Below are 12675 nucleotides of genomic sequence, written 5' to 3' on the forward strand. Positions count from 1 at the left end.
TGGTGAACTGTGCAAGCTATTTCCGGCCCAAATTTCTTTTTAAAGAGTTGCACGCATTCACCATCATCATCATCATCATCATCATCATCCTATCTTAATGTTCAATGCAGAACGAAGGCGCCTGCCTGCAATCTCCAATTATCATTGTCTTGCACTAGCTGATGTGAACTTGTGCTTTCAAATTTCATCATCCCACCTAGTTTTCTGTCATCCTTGGCGAAACTTCCCTTCCCTTGGCGCCCATTCTGCAACTCTAATGGTCCTCTGGTTATCTACCCTATGCATTACATGGCCTGCCCAGCTTCATTTTTTCCTCTTAATGTCTACTAGAATATCGACCATCCCGATTTGCTCTCTGATCCACACCGCTCTCTTCCTGTCTCTTAACATTTATCATTGCATTGCTCTTTGTACGGTCCTTAACGTGTTCTCGAGATTCTTCGTTAACCTCCAGGCTTATGTGCCATGCTGCATGCTTAGAAGAACAACGTGTCTACCAAGTTGACATTTTAAAATTCCCTGATTTTTTTCAGGTTTTCACCAAGTTTCACGTCAAGGTGGGCTGACACCATGTCACCTGATGCTGTCACTCTCTGGTAAGCATGTTAAAAAAATAAAAACAATTCAGTTTGAACAGTAAGGAGTAGTGTTTATTTTATTCAAAATAGAAAACTGAAATGAGGGGTTTGTAAAATGCACAGCTACTAAAATATCTTCGAAAGAAACTCGGTGCCCTTTTACTCTGTGAAGGATGACCAGCAAAGCTGCGTATGTGGGCCCCTTAATGGTGAACTGCACCTCTGCCGCGGGTCAGCCTGGTATTGCACTACCTATGGGATTGGCCCATGTGTGGGGAGTGCTTAAAGCCTGCTTCATCTCCGCCGCAGGTTGGACTGGCATTTCACAACCTTTGGGATCAGCCCACATATGGGGAGTGCGTAATGCTTGCTTCACTTCTGCGTCGGGTTGGCCTGGTATTGCACTTTCTTCGGGATCGGCCCATCGTATGAAAAATTGTTGGTCTATGCGCGGATGCGATCCGCCAGATCCTAGCAATAGACAGCTTCACTGTAAAAAAAGTGGTCTAGCTCACGGCAAATAGTCGAACATTTTAAAATGCGAATAAAAAGAGGTGCATACAAAAGCAAATAGAGCTATTTGTATCAACTGATAGCAAGCTCATTGGTATTATGCCCGAACTTTGTCACATATCAGATTGTCCAAGCAACTGGAAAGTCAACCTCAACTGTCCTGAGATACTCTCAGCCTGCGCATAATGCCTCAGTGTTGCATTTCACTGCTTTAAGGGGTTTATTTTGGTTTGGATGTGGGTAACCTGCATCTTAGCGTCAGCGAACACTTTGCTTTTTGAGCTCAAGCTCCTTCAAAGAGGCGACGGCACAGTTCCTTTCCCGATCATTCCTCAATGCAATGGTCCTTCCTATTCTTGTCCTCGTTCCGCTGCGTGTTCGCCCCATGGACCATTTGAAGCATCCTTTTGGTCAGTTTTTCAGAGTCCCTAAGGGCCGCTACAATGTCCGAAAAAAATGAATGCATGTCTTTTACTGCCCTTAAGGGCCCAAATCGCCACAGGCACGTCCGAAAAAGCTCTGAAGGTCTGCCAGTACACTTATTAGGCATATAGGTGCTTGCACTGTGACAGGAGACGGCAAGTGCACGTATATGTGCTGCATCCCATACACTTCACCGCGTAGCATCACTGTGCTGAGGCAAAGCTGCCTTTCGAGGACCAGCAATATGCAACACGCCATGCTTTACGAGGATTGCAGAGGCAGAGTGGGTACCATTGCTGACAGCGGTGAATTCTTTCAATGAAAAAGACAGCACCGAATGGCAAGAACCGTGATAGCATACCTAGGCCTAGCGTTCCCGCCATGGTGATTACAGTGGCCAGTGGATCTGCGTGTGAGAGTGTCAGTTCAAGGTGGTGAGATAACACGGCGGTGTTGACTTTGATTAATGCCATTTCAAATCTGCAGTTGCAGATCAATGGTGAATATCTCGGCAACAGTGGGGACAAATTACTAGTGATTGAGGACCTTGACTAAAAAAGTGTTAGAGTGTGTTTGAAGATTAATATGCAGAAGACAATGTTCAAGAATTCACATCGCCAGTCAGCCTCTAGAGTCTGTACAGGAGTAATTTTACCTAGGTCAGTTGCTCGCAAGGGACCCTGATCATGAAAAGGCAATTTACTTAAGAATAAAAATGGGTTGGAATGCATATGGCAGGCATTACCAAATCATGGCTGGGAGCTTACCACTGTCAATGAAAAAAAAATTAAATTATGAGGTTTTACGTGCCAAAACCACTTTCTGATTATGAGGCACGCCGTAGTGGAGGACTCTGGAAATCTAAGTACACGGGTGTTTTCGCATTTCGCCCCCATCGAAATGCGGCCACCGTGGCCAGGATTCGATCCCCCATCCTCGTGCTCAGCAGCCCAACACCATAGTCACTGAGCAACCACGGCGGGTGTCATTGAAAAGAAAAGTGTACAACTATTGCATTCTACTAGTGCTAACATATGAGGCACACATTAGAATCGGGTAAATACCATAATTAAACGTTGTGATATATGGTTCTTGCTTGAAAAGTTTCCTAGGGCAAGCATAAATGGGAGCTGTTGACACGCGATCACACATGTTGAATGCATACATTGTTTCCTAAGCATCGCCGAGGTAGACGTGCTGCCACTAAAGGGGTCAACAGCGAGTCACTGTTCCAAGTTCAAATTATCCTGCGAAGGCCAATTTTACAATCAAAATAAGAGATTCGGGACTGTAGAAATGTATGACTGCCGGCCAAGACCTTTGGCCAGGATTGAATTACCCGGAGTCGAATTAACAGAAGTCGACTGTACCATATATATGGCAGTGGACTTTGCAGCAAGAATGTATCTTCTACTACACATAGCAAGATATTGGCATACTGCAGTGCTCAGTGGCTGCAGAACAGTAGACTTTGATCCCGGCTGAAAGTCCCAGCCGACACACGTGCATTTCTATAAGTCCAAACTTTAGTTATTTTGATACTAAAATAGGCCTTCACCCAATAATTCCAACTTGAGCAGTCAGCAGGCATGCTGACCCCTACAGTGAAGCCAATAAGCGACCCCTTTGGTGGCATACCTTAGAGGACAGTAGATGTGTTAAACAGACTTTATCTCCTGCAGGAAATGCCTATTTTCTGCCTGCCCAGGAGGAGCTCCAAGCGGTAATCACAGATCAAAACGTCTGATTGTGTTATTTACCCATTTCTAATGTGCCATCTTTAACAAAACTTCCTTGGCGATTTTCGTATGCTTTACCGCATAACACGGATGTATTGCGGCGAAGCTCACTTTGGAAAATTGGTTGCAATGTGCAACACATTGGACCCTTGTCCATTTAAAAAAAAAAATAAGAATCGTGTGCGCATTTGATTTCTCTTTCATTTTAGGGGCTTTTGTCCTTTCTATGCTAGTTTACACTTTGGACACACAGACAGCGGGCGTGTGTTTCACTCTGGGGCATGTTAGAATCTGTACGTAAACCATGGCAAATAAATCAGTCATGTGTGTTGGCATTTCTTCTGCATCTTCTTAAATTTGACCCACCAAATAATTCAATCTGTTTCATCAGTCCCGTCAGAGTCGAATTAACGGAATGAAGTCAACTGCATTTTGCTTGCTGCTCAAAAGTATGAGCTTGAATAAAAAACATAACATTACAACACATAGGACATAAAGGAGACAAATGAAATGCTGCAACATGTGCCAACTTGCCTAAGTTAGCACTATATAAGCTTGAACCCAGATGTGTCAGCAGCATTAAGATTGTGACAAAATGTAAAATCGCATGTGTTGGAGACTCAGTAGGTTGGCTTTCCTCCTTGAAAAAGTGTTGCAGAGTGCCTGTTAAGGATTCACTGATTAATGCTGTCAAACTGTCAACAAGGCTGCCAAAAGTTATTCTTAATACAACCCTTTCATGGACACAACAAGGTAACAAATTGTTTTGTGTGTGAAGCATTAAGAGTATATTCATGATCAAATATTGTTCTTAAAAAGTGACCTCAACGGGACAGCACACGAGACCACACAAGATCTAACTCACCGTGTGAGCCCAGACTCCCTCTCGGCAGGATGGGCAAGCGAGCACGATCCCCTCTTCACTTACAACGATCTCACCCAGCATTACAAGTTAGTCAAGAGATCCATGCTGCTACCACACAAAGCGCCCAATAAAGCACAAGAAGTCACGTACAGGTGGCTTCAGACGGGCACCTACCCATGCCCGGCCTTCCTGCACAAAATCTTTCCGGATGCGCACCCTCACAATGCGTGTCTCTACTGTAAGGATATAGCTAGCCTTGATCACATGCTCTGGGCTTGCCCCCTGGTGCCGGGACCACCAAGGGAGAGTGGGACCAAGCTCCACACAGCTCAGACCTTGAAGCACAGCTCTGGGCTGTCCATCGAGCCTGCGACGCGGCGGAGGGGCATGGCCTCTCTGTCCCGACGTGGGAGTGGCCCGCTGCGCACCAATCGCATGTACCGACGGACCGCAAGAAGTTTATTCATTCATCCATCCATCCATCCATAATCAAAGCAGTTGTCAGAAAACATACTGCAGGGAACAGCTAAAACACTATGCATTTCTCATTATAGTGATATTATGTGTGCGTGAGTTTAATAAATAGATAACTTGCAGGCATGTGTATGGCAAATTCAGATGCTAACTTCACCAAAGTCATAAAAGCACACAGCACTCTACTTAAAAGAAATCTGAGCATTTGGCCACTGTTGTGTCACTAATGTGCACTGTCATAGCCGTCTTCATTGCCAAGCAGAAATACACCCAACAAACTATTTTTCGGGCATGCTTGAGAATTCGGGTATCTTTGCAACACCGCCACGTACCTCATAGAGGCAATTAATTATAAGGACAGCTGAAATTTCGTATGCTGAAATGCTTTGCCTTCAAAGTGCGGAAGGCACAACCATAGTCGAGTGTTGTATAATGCTGGTTTTCAAGCGTCAGCTTTGCTGCAATATAGCTTGCTACGGGAAGAAGCTTATGCAATGTATCGTGGTGAAGCATACCAGCAGTGGAAAGGGGCCATTGTAACATGGCACGATTTACATTTCTTTGTTTACACACATACATACTCTCTTCTGTTACAGCACAAGCACCAAGAAGCCTAATAAGCGTTGTGGTTGGTTTACAAAATTAAGAAAAATTAAATTATGGGGTCTTACGTGCCAAAACCACTTTCTGATTATGAGGCATGCCGTAGTGTGGGACTCCGGAAATTTCTACCAACTGGGGTTCTTTAACGTGCACCTAAATCTAAGTGCACGGGTGTTTTCGCCTTTTGCCCCCATTGAAATGCGGCGGCTCTGACCAAGATTCGATCCTGCAACCTCGTGCTTAGCAGGCCAACACCACAGCCACTAAGCAACTAGGGCGGGTACAAAATTAAGTTCCTTGCCTACCCAAACAAAAATGTTTGCAACATGATGTGCGTGGTATACCGTCCTTGGGAAGGCAAGCTTAATTAGTTGCTGTTGGCTTTGTGTCTTGCTTCACTCTTGAGCAGCACTTACTGACTGCACAGTAATAAGCTCCACCAAATGGCTAGATTACTTCTGTACTACTCCAAGTGTTCCAAAAAAACTTTTGGAACACGAAGTAGAAAAAAATCTGCTCCTAAACTGCTCCAGAATGACAACTTTGTGCTTGAAATCCTAAACTGTCTTGACCACCACCACTGAGGGGTTGATCTTCAACATCACTTATGTACTTAAGATAAAATCTTGAGTAACACTTACTGGTTGTCTAAACATTTTGAAATGGTTTCATAGGTTCTAATTTAACACTTCTTATATGCACTTTTTAAATCATAACAGTGAATAACGATTTTGGTATCAATTTCGGTAACATATTTCAGTATTCTGCAGTTGATTTGGAGGATTATGCCCCATCACTGGTCTGCAATTATGGAAGTTTAGAGATAAAAAAGTGGGGGCAAGAATGCCTACGTTTTACACATTGTCGTTGTACAGAACAAAACCTATGCAACTTGCTATAAAACTTATTTATATAGTATTTGAAATTACCCTAAGAGAGTATGTAAACAGCTGGGGTTTCATAGTTCTAGGTTCTTGTTATGTTTTCGACTAGCACCTCCCTTTAAATGGCAGTAAAAGGCATGCACTAATTTTTTTTTTGGACTGCCTGATTTTCTAAATGTTCTGTTTTTGCAGTCCTCAGGGAACCACCCCCCACCGCCAAGAAAAAGCACCTTTGACTGTAGCAGTAATCAGTGATTCGCCTAATTGGCAAACAGTTCAGGATGCCAAACAGCCTCGAGACAGCTGTACCTCTGACAGAAGGCACTAATACACAGTGCAATGCACTGTTTCTGCACTCTAGACTGTGGGATTCTCATCCTGTACTCTTGGGCCAAAGGAACGACAGTACAGTAGTGCAAACAATCACAAGGGCATTTATTGCACCTTTCATAGATCAATGCCTGCTAGCCAAGTTGCTATCCACAAAACATGCCAATGGGCGCGCGACAAATCGCGGAAGTCAGACTCACCGTGACCGGATAGCGAGCGAATATGTTCGCCCCTTGCTGGATCCCAACGCCTGGTTGTTCGCGTGTACGGTCACGCGAACGGTGGCTCTTTCGCACAAGGCCTCACGAGACGGTCTCGCAGAAGCATGGATCGGCGCACGCGTGGCACGTCCGCGATGCTTGCCGTCCCGAATCAAAGAGGAAGCGTGTTCTCCCTTGCGCCCCCAAGTAACCCTGCCGTGAGGCGGTGTTGGCAGCGCAACACTCGCGCCATCTCTCGCATGGCCTGGGGCCCACGGCGAAGCTGCAATGCAGGAGACGGAAGCTATACAGGAAAAACAACATATCAGGGGACGTGCGACAGTCGCGCATCCCCACAAGACAAATGTGATAAGAGCTGTATTATGTGACCTATCATAACTGCGTGGTGCCAATACAGACAGGATATGCAGGGCATGTAGCGATGAGGACAGTAGCAATGGAATGATATCACCAGTGTACAGAGCGATGAATTCATTCTTGCTCTGTTACTGATAATCGAGAACTGCATCAATTAAAAAATGTGAGAAAAATTAAGAGAAAAATCATGTGTGAAAGAATACTACTCATCGTATCTATTGCAATTATTCTCAGACAGCATTCCCTCTTTTTTGCTTTTATTATTAGTGCATTTATATAGTACTGCTCACCTGCTGTTCCATGTGTTCCATCGACACATACACGATCAGTTCTAAGCCTCTTGAAAAGCTCCTGTTGTGGTGTGGTCATGATGACTAGCATAAAATCTGTCATCCAAAAGGTCCTCATTTTTTCTCTAAAAGAATGTCACTTTTTGTCAGGTTGTTTTTGGTGTTTAAAGAAGAGCAATGGGTTCTCCTTTTCACTGCATGCTCTCAACCCAGAGTTGCACGCTCACGTAGTCATTATCATGCAGCCGCTCGGTCTTTGAGACTCTGGCATCCCTCATTATGTTGCGGAGACTCTGCTTGCTTAACAGGTTAATGCGGTGCAATGTCTCATCCACGTTGGACCGCACATTATCCAGTACTGCATCCATGGACATGCCTTCTCGCATCTTGTCTTGAGACAGTAGAGAAAAAGTGTACATTGAAGCACAAGTAAATATTACCGAGCACGCAAGGAAGTGAAATGGGCACTGATGAACATTTTTAATATCATTATTTAGAACTCCTTTATTGAATAATGAGTTACATTGACTTACAAAAACCTTTTGCAATGGTGTGTGTTAAATAGCTCAAGCTGTCGCAATTTTTGTTCTTTTTAGGCCAGCTCTTTGCAAGGACATGGTGCTATGCAGCCTTCAGCTGCTAAAGAGGCAAGATTACATTTCTGAATTACACTACACGATTACATTACATATTGAAGAGGCAAGATTACATATTTAAGTGTTGCAGTGTTTGGTGTCATTGATAAACCATCATAGGGATTATCTGCACCAGTGTTATCAGGTACGTAAGTGAAGAAATTTATTGTGTGTACCAAGTTTACAGCTAGGCTGCCAATTTCATCCTTCACTGTTGGTAACCTTGTTCGCACAAAAGACATTACTGAAGCATTGTGAAAGCATTGCACTGGACTGGACATGTGAAGATTGTGGTTCATATCTTACCCAGGGCAAAAATGTCTTCCACTTTTATTTCCTTTACCAAATATTGCCATTATTTACAATTTTTATCCTTCAGCTAGAACTTCATTTTCCAATTACATTCCATAGCAGAAGTTATTGCCACTTCCATAGTGGCATGCCACCATAGAAGGGCAAAACAGAGTCGGCAATCGAAAACATGTGCAGCATTTCCAGATTAACTTAAATATAAACATCACTGTTACTGACTGCATTGATGGACATAATTTGATTAATGTCAATATAAAAATTGTCAATTAAAGCTTTCAGCAATTATTTATATAGTTGATTTATCAGTAATTCATCCATATTTACGGAGCAGACACACCTGTGAACGTATGCTTTGAAGGCTATGCAGTCATGTGGGTTTTTGAGTTAAAGGTATTATTTCAGTCAAGTAGAGTACTGACTGGACACTTGAAGCTGTTTTACGAGTTCATGTCTAATACCCCTGTCACACGGCAAATCTAATGTCATTCACAACGAATGACATTTGCTGATAATGCCATTTCTTTGGTGTCACACGGTAAAACGTAAGGACAATTTCGAAAATGACATTTACAAACAAATGAGTTTGCCAAACTCATTTGCATTCGTTTGGAACTGAATGTGTATCCTCGACACCACAAGTTTACCAGTGTTTCGCAAACAGTACATGCTTATTTTTTGTTTTAACAAAAAATCACTGTTATTCTATCCATTTTATTATCTAATTATTGCTTTAACGACATTAAAGTCCATCACGTGCGTAAATACAGAAAACTACTCTCAGTCCAGTGACCAGACAGCCGTCTTTAGCTTTCGCTGCAGCAGTCGTGTTGGTTCTCACCGGAGCATCGGCCGCGACCACTTCAATTGACTTGGCGTAAAAGCGTGTGCGTTTTCCTGTGGCACGCGCCAAGAATGAGGATATTAGAAGCTCGCATGCACATCAGAACGGCGATGACATGCAACTGCCCTTCTCGTACCACTTTAGCAGATGTAGCGGACGCACGTATCGTTCTCTTCGCCCTGTTGCTTGTCTTAGCTCGACTCGACTTCGTTGGCAATGTCGACAAGTTAGTGATTGAACGCTGCGGTTTGAAAGCAACGATCACATATTCTAGTGGAATTTAGCATATTGGAAAATAATTATTGGACAAAAGTGGGTTTGAGGCGTGTCTTTTTTTTTTACTATCGTCATTGTCATCATTTTCAAATGACAGTTTTCGCCATGTGACAGCGTGCTGTGATAATGACATTAATCGCAAGAAATGTCATTTGTTGGAAATGACATTAGATTTGCCGTGTGACAGGGGTATAAGCCTAATTATCGTGATCGTTCCAATCATGTTTCATTCACATAGCTGATTCATGAGCATTCAAAATATTTAAGTACCATATTTTCCAAACCATAGGTGCCACTATTCTTTTCATTTTCGTCCAAGCGTATTTTACAACAGTGTAACTTATATATGCAAGACCAACATGAGACATTCTTTTTCTCCAGCAATGTACTTGCAGTTTATTTTGCCTGCTAGAATGTGCGGCTCATAAAAATTTTTTTTACTGAAGTTTAGTGCCCTGAAATGGGTAAGTACGACATTTTAGGATAAGTGTATAAACATGCACAATCGCATTTCATGATGCTGACCCAAGTTAAGATAGATGCATCTTATACAATGAGTTATATACACATATTTTTTCTTTGAAGGTTGTGAACAACAGTACAACAACTTGTACAACAGTTCAAATTATAGCCCAGAAAATATGGCACATGGTTTGTGAGCCCTACATATAGTAGAGTAAAATACAACTTGAGCTGATGAAAGTTTCACATGGAAAGCGCATCTGCTGTGGATGACCTACAGTAGTGGTGAGAGGTCGCAGTTTCATCGATGTCTGTAATACTTGCACATCAGTTTCGGCAAAATGGCAGACAATTATGTACAATGCACCTTAAGTAATCCCAGGTGGAAATTATTCCAGCGTACTGCTATTTTGAGACATTGAATCCCACTAGGATCATAAGTCATACCAATCCAGTTAACTGCAAGCCTGAAAAATGAAGCAGAAAGAGAAAAAGCCACAGTCTGCTGCGTGGCCTACAGTGCACCAGGAGGCACTACACCTTCCTGCTTGGTACATGAAGTGATGCAAACAAGTATAAAATAACTAAAGTTGTTGCCTGCAATAAGAATAGCCATATAGGTCAAATATAGGCCTTGATATAGGCATTGATACATATAGGTCAAATATAGGCATTGATACAATGTAGCAAAATGATAAACATGTTTATGATGTCATTAACTATAATGCCCTGCAGTCAGTAAAGGTGGCCTCGAATTATGTGGAAATCATGAATTTCAAACGCACTAACATGTGCTCCAAGTTCATTGCATGCTCTGGCATGAGTATTGCCTTCTATTTGGGATGTTGAAAACTCAACAACCACTCTTTATGTATTGTAAAGCAGAGCAAAAGCGGTTTCTTACCAGCAATAGCAGCTCTTTTCGACTTGGACAGAAAAACACGACCCAGTTCAAAGTCGTGGCCTCTGTGCTTGAATTGGAAAACCACATACACACCTGTCTTGTCTTCAGTCACAGCCATTGCCGCAAAACATCTTTTTCCACACTTAACACTTGAAGGCCGCTTCAGCTTTTGTTTACTTGTAGCTGTGGAAAAAGATAACCGGGTGGTTTATTCTAACTTAAGCACTGGACTTCCAACACATGCTTAATGGTGGTTCTACTACACCATTTACACCATTTAGCTACTATTCAACTTGCCTGAAACCTGGCTACGTGAACTGCGCAAAGGTGCGGTATTTTCACGCTTTCAGGGCAATGCAGCGTTTTCAGCAGGGGTATGAGAAGAAGACTTAAATATAGGAAACAAATAGTGAACATGCAAGTAATTAAGTTTGAGATGGATCATCTACTAGACTTTTCAAATATTGAGTAATATTTGCAGTAATGCAATGGATTGCCCGAGGTCAATGCATTGCATGCAGCATTTCAAGCGCACGATCTGATTATCAGGCATGCCTCTCTCAGTAAAAGTTTCATCCTGGCTGTCAATACCAATCGAAGCAATTACTATATGCAATGCTAACGGGGTACGGTGACAAAAGCAGCATTCATAGCAAGCACAATGGCATGTGCTAAGACCCATTGACCACTGGAAGGCACACAGTTTGCATTGCATACATGTGTTCTTGCATGTGGTTCAGAACTGTATGGCAATTTGTGATCCTTTAAGTACAGGAACTAACTTCTGTGCACACTTGTGATAGTTGCTGACTTGTGAAAAGAGGGGGAGGTTACTTGTGCCAGGTTCAAATTATTGTCCGGAAAATATTGTATATGGTTTGTGAGCCCTGCGTGTAGTAGAATAATATACACGTTAAAGTGATGAAAGCTTCACATGGAAAGCAGATCTGCTGTGATCTTGTGGACTCGTATAGCAGTGCTTCATCAGTTATCAAAAACCCGTACGAATGATCTCGGAAACAATCACCAATCGTACCAATATATTAACACCAAGCTTCCTGCGACTGCTTGCAGCCCATATCACAATCAACAAAAGCTAATTTTATGGCACACTACCCTGACCATTGGCCCTAATCAGCACTGCTTCATCAGGTCGGTTGGGTATCAGCAACTAAAGCTACAGTTAGCTGATGAATCGACTCATATCTATTTGCAGAGGCCAGCAAACCACCTTGTAACAAAAGAGTGCATAGAATGGTAGCAATGTTGTTTGTGTCCACCACTGCCATCTTTGCATCCATTTGTGCTATGGCACCTCCTTCTGGACGCTGTTCATAGCCTTGCGGCAGTCTCTTGTCGAGCTTCTTGCATTGTTATCGGGTGTAATACACTTGTGCATATGCCATAGTGCATATTAAAGCACATGCGTCATTTGCAATGCACATAAGACATTCACCTTCACTTCTTTTGTTATGTGTGACAGAGCAAATTGTTCTAGTGCAGTTGTAATTTCTTGCCTCTCCGACGCCTAGGCACACAGCTGCTTTCATTAGCCCACAAAATTTTTATTTAATTATTTACAAAGGCTTTCTACCTACTCAAATAAAAGTACTTGCAACATACTGGCATGGTACCAATTGGCTGGTTCTGGGTGTTAAAATTTTCTTAAATGTGTAGGCATTTCTATGCTTACCAAACGTCCATCACGCAAGATAAAAATGTGGGCCGATCCCAGAGATAGTGCAATACTGGGCCGACCCACGGCGGAGGTAACAGCCTTCAAGCACTCAACAAAGTGAAAAGTGCATACAATATAGATAGAGCATGCAGCAGCGAGTGGCTTTACCTTTGTTCTGCCTGTCGCTACCACGAGATCGAAGCAGCGCTCGCAAATCTCTCAGCACACACCGCACCCTGCCCCTTTCGCAGATGGCTTTCAAGATATGGGCCCGCTCTTCAAGGCAAAGC

General features: G+C 42.9%; 1 long non-coding RNA gene across 2 annotated transcripts; it reads right to left on the reverse strand.

Moving 5' to 3' along the window:
* Nucleotides 1-636: 636 nt before the first annotated feature.
* LOC142578943 (uncharacterized) lies at nucleotides 637-6684 on the reverse strand. Of its 2 annotated transcripts, XR_012827337.1 has the most exons (3): nucleotides 6610-6646; nucleotides 1876-1920; nucleotides 637-1068 (listed from the first exon to the last, which is right to left on the reverse strand). It is a non-coding gene; the product is annotated as an uncharacterized LOC142578943 (long non-coding RNA). The 2 variants fall into 2 exon arrangements; XR_012827336.1 differs by lacking the exon at nucleotides 1876-1920 and having other exon boundaries at nucleotides 6610-6684.
* Between the last annotated feature and the right edge of the window lie 5991 nt (nucleotides 6685-12675).

Source organism: Dermacentor variabilis, chromosome 4 (assembly GCF_050947875.1).
Source record: "Dermacentor variabilis isolate Ectoservices chromosome 4, ASM5094787v1, whole genome shotgun sequence".
In the NCBI taxonomy this organism is placed as follows: domain Eukaryota; kingdom Metazoa; phylum Arthropoda; class Arachnida; order Ixodida; family Ixodidae; genus Dermacentor; species Dermacentor variabilis.